The sequence below is a fragment of the Mizuhopecten yessoensis genome, unplaced genomic scaffold (genome assembly GCF_002113885.1).
Source record: "Mizuhopecten yessoensis strain PY_sf001 unplaced genomic scaffold, ASM211388v2 scaffold10849, whole genome shotgun sequence".
NCBI lineage: Eukaryota > Metazoa > Mollusca > Bivalvia > Pectinida > Pectinidae > Mizuhopecten > Mizuhopecten yessoensis.
Window position 1 is genome coordinate 395,545 of NW_018408752.1, and position 5,167 is coordinate 400,711.

General features: G+C 35.6%; 1 pseudogene; it reads left to right on the plus strand.

Annotated features, from left to right (window-relative positions):
- The first annotated feature begins 259 nt into the window (after positions 1 to 259).
- LOC110462994 lies at positions 260 to 2,289 on the plus strand (annotated as a pseudogene).
- The last annotated feature ends 2,878 nt before the right edge of the window (positions 2,290 to 5,167 follow it).

A 5,167-nucleotide genomic window follows, 5' to 3' on the forward strand; every position in this document is an offset into this window, starting at 1 on the left:
TATAAGATATCTTATATCTTTTATGAGATATCTTATAAAGAAAGGTATATAAGATATCTTATAAAATATATAAGATATCTCATTTATTATATAAGATATCTTATAAAGTATATAAGATATCTCATAAAGTATATAAGATATCTTATATAATTAAATAAGATATCTTATATAATTTGGTTAAGTACTGGATCAACATTGCTCCATGCATAAATGACAACTTGGCTTGCCATAGCGTACAGTATTTACCTACCACCACATCAAGTGCTACCCAGCGCTGCCATGCATGTCCTTACTCGTAGGCCTGTATATGTGGAACGCGACCTACATATGTAGCCGATACACAGCCAACAGCGTAGTACACAGCAGAGACGTATAAATACATTATACGTCTCTGTACACAGTAAGCTGAACGCTGTTTACGAAAGGTTGTTCACAGAGGTTCATAAACAAGGTTAGTGGTTATTACGAAAGAACGATTACAGAGTAGTGTATTTTTCATAGTTATAATTTTATATCGCATTGTATTGGATCTGTCAATAGGTGTCATCAGTACCATATTTTATTTTCAATTTCTAGTCCTGTAGATTTACACGTATTATAGGTCTCGTATATAATGAGGCAAAATCCAGTCATGTTCCAGAAAGTTTGACTTCAACACCAAATTTTCAGAATGTGTTTTTTTGTATTTATTTGTCAGGTAATTTGTTCAGTAATTAGGTTATTATTCCAGTTGAACAAATAATACAGTTTTCTCAAAATTGGAGATCTTTGTAACTAGTTATTTTGAGAGAAAAATGCAAGACTTCAATAAGGACACAGTTACCCACGAAACTACTACGTAAAAAAATGCACATATTTGATATCACATATTAACATAGAAATTATTTAATTTTGTAGTTATTAAAGTTAATTGCATTAAAGTTTTATAACTTAAGAGTTAGGTAAAAGCCAATGGACATTTGATACATTTTTGTAAATGTTGCTTATGTAACACAGATACCAGGTCAAATGTTACGAACAAAACACAACTTATATTTCCGATTTAAAATACCTCAAATAGATTTCAGTTGCAATTGGAGTGGCTAAGATTATAAATTTATCCTCACAGCCAGTATACCTAAAAGGGTTGAAGTGAACTTAATTCGATGAGGGTAAGGGCCATGTTTAATATTCGTTCGTAAAAAAAACAGGAGAAAGTGCGTGTCCTATTACGATCGTAACACAACTGTAAATGTATAGGTAACCAGTTTGATGTTGTGCTTAAAAGGCATGCCACCGGTTTCATCAATTTACAAACGCCTCGCACACCAATAAAATAGTAATATGCTGGCATGGACTAAATTAATCTATTCCGTCTTTGCGTATTGCAGAGTTATCTTCTCTTTGGAGCAGGTGTTGATTGTTACGTCACTTGTTTGTGAGAGTAACGTCATCAATTTTTGAGAAAACGACGTAATTTTCTCACACAAACCAATGACGTAACAATCAATACCTGCTCCCAAGAGAAGATAGCTCTGCAATACGCAAAGACGGAATATATTTCAATTGATTTAGGTCTACGACCACGTGCTGATAGCTGGAATGGACGACAAAACAATGGAAGGGTGGATGGGTTGTTGGGAGAAAAATACCGTTCCCTGGCATCAAAGTGAGGTCCACGAAGCACTGGAAAAATATCTGGATATACTGACCTCGTCACCGACAGCAAAGAACAAAATATTTGTACCCCTTTGTGGGAAGACTGTCGATATCAAATGGCTAGCAGACAGAGGGAACGAAGTTGTCGGATTGGAAGCCTCTGAAATTGCAGTGAAGGAATTTTTTTCTGAACAAAATATTGACTATATCACGGAGGACGTCCCCGCTTTGAAAGGGAAGCTATACCGGTCACATGACAACAAAATCAAGCTTTATTGCTGTGACTTGTTTTTATTTTCGACGGAAGTAGAATCTGGATTTAGCGGCATCTGGGATCGAGGCTCATTAGAAGCTATGACACCTGCAGACCAGAAAAGGTATATCGAGCTCATGAAAACACTAATACATCCAGGTATTGGTTACTTGCTCGAAACACCAGATCGAGATCCGAACAAAGGTCCTCCATTTTACGTTTCTATTGAAGATCTTGAGGAAGGATTCGGGCAAGGCTGTAGTGCAGCCAAGCTAAGTGCTGTGGAAAAAATACCATCCGGTGCGGATTTGCAATCAATGCCGGATATGAAAGGCATGAATATTTTTCGTCTTACATTTCTTTAAAGATAATATTAAAAATTATCTGAACAAGTTGAATTCCACTGCCTTATGTTTCTACTTGAATTACATAGTTAACGTTTGTTGAAAAGAATATGACGTTCTAATAGGTTTGTCCAATGAACTTCTGATTTTCAAAATAAGATTTCCTTTTTTTCCACTTAAAAGTATTTCTTTGAAAATCGGAATATAATATAAACAACTACAGACTTTTGAAGTGCTTTAACATTCTAGTTTGCCTGTTTCCCTTGATTGAATTTATAATTAACATCATATATGAGCTATTTAATTGCAGTAGTTGTAAACACAGGAAAGTAAACTACGGTATTTGCCAAAGTTGTTGGTTGTTGTCCGTGAAATGGGTCTAGGTGTTATTCATTACTCCTATCTTAAGGTTCAGTTATCCTACTTAGGTGTCATCTTGGGTGACATTCTGGGACGGTCATAGTCTCGTTCAACCAGACGCTTGATCACGTGTAATTCAAGAGTCTGGTCAAACACGGTACTTTAAATTTACCATCACCAGAGTGCAGTGTTTTTACTTTCGTTTCATTAAACATTTCAATGAATAATGAAATTAATGAAAAAAACTTACCTATACATGCATTCATGAAGTACCCGTATTCACTATTATCGAGAACAATATAAGAAAATGTGTCATATCTCCAGAATATTGCCATATATTTCCACTGAATAAATCATAACTGAGCACAAAACCAACAAGGCTGACTGATGTTGGAAAAAGCATGCAAAGCAAGTAAGATTTTACCTGTACACCATTCAAAACACCTACAAGTTCTCACTCAGGTAATCTGGCTTGACTTGTATCAATAGCCTTGTTAGCTTCATGAATTATTGTAAAATATCCAATGAAAATACATGAAATCATTCTTTTTGAAGCATTTTCTAGTTATAGTGAAAACAGGAATGCATGAACAGGTAGTTTTTTCATGAATTAATATATTTGAGGTAATTTTGCGCCACTCAAATTCTGACTTAAAATAAGCGCCGATCAGATATATGACAATTTGTATGTGTGTATTGTTCATTCTCCTGTGACCAATGTGGCTTTTGTACATATGTAAATATCCTGTTTAATATATGTTTACACTTTAAGACTTAAAGTTAATAAAGAACTTGAACTTGAACCTTCGACCTATGAAATCATTTACCAGAATTCTGATAAGCCTCGTTTTTATGTCACAAAACGAAAGCACTGGGTTTGACCAGACTCTCAGAGCTTGTGCAGGCAACAAGAGTCTGGTTGAACGAGACTAGGACGGCCAATGCCCAATAGCTGCAGATAAGTTGTTGTTATCACCACGATCGACATCTAAACAAGTTGAGTTGTAAAACCAGTACACGGAGACTGCAGCAATAAATAAAGTTTATTGCTTTAACTTTAAGATTTAAGTATGTAGACATTGACGTGGTTTTGTTGTTGAACACACCTACAAACACTTGAATGTTCTACCAGTTTATTATTGATCTGTATATGGCTACAATTGAAATACTGTTACATATCACTTAACATCGGGTCATCTAATTATATGTATCCTTATGACATATGAAGGCAAATAAACATTTAAATATGCTGAACTCCCTTCGAATAAATAAATAAATAAATATAAGATATGTTTAATTCATTTGAAGATTGGTTCAATTCAATTAAAGATTGGTTCAAATATGACGAATTAAACCTATCTTCAATTGAGTTGAACCTATCCTCAATTGAATTGTACTTTTCTTCAATTATTTGATATGTGCAATTAGTTGAATATATGTTAATTTGGCGTTTCATAGATATACGGAACGCCAAAGTAACATATATTTAATTAATTATTCAACTAATTGAATTAGTTGTATTTGTACCTAGGTTCAATTCAATTGAAGATAGGTACAATGAATTGAATTCAATTATGAAAAGTTATTTTTACACAACCAATAAGATTTTCTAGGTGACGTTTCGATGACTAGTACGACATGTACACTGTCACCTTCATCAGACAAATGACCAGTGAAGCGTATGCACACAAAGGTGTAAAATGTGTACGAGTTGTCTACAAAATCTATGTCGATTCAGCTATGCTGTAAGCGTATGTACAATAGTTGTTATATATGTACCGTTATGACTCGATTCAGCTACGCTCTGCTCTCTGTCCAAAACTTTGGATTTATCCCAGTCAATCACATGATTTTTCTGTGTGGCAGGGTCTGTGATTGCCGTAATATTTATCTCCGACTCCGAGTGCTTCCTTTCTGATCTGGTGAATTTCCTACCTTCTTGGGTTTCCGTATCTTTCCGGTGTTTACCAAGACGGACCCCAAATCGCCTTCCAGTGTCTCCAATATTCGATGCGTTGCAGTTTTGCATCCGATTTTGTATACGCATTCTGCGACGTTTTCTTTAGGTGTTTTATCCTTATGGTGTACTAGGATATTGCGAAGCGTCTTGTTGGGCTTCATGGCTGTTGCTATGCCATTACCGCGATATATCCTCTGGATGGTTTCGGATATACCCTTTATATACGGGATGACCACTTGACCTTTGGTTTTGTTCTCATCCTTGATTGGTCTTTTCTTGTTCATTCCCTTACTTTGACACTGTTTTTTTTTACCCCTTTTAGGGCCCATTATGCACATGTTTTCATTGCCCTAGCCATGTGATTCTGCTCTTGTGTTTTGTCCTGTTCTGTGACTATTGTATCACATCTGTTGAGCAATGTGCGTACGACGCGTAATTTCTGGTGCAAATTATGGTGAGATTTGAATTTCAGGTATTGTCCGTATGGGTCTTTTTTTTATAGACCAAAACCTTCACGGTTCCGTCTTCTTTCTTAACCAGTGGAGTGTCTAGGAAGGGCATTGTGCCGTTAGTTTCTTCCTCGCATGTTGTTAGTGGCATCTTTGGTGTTCA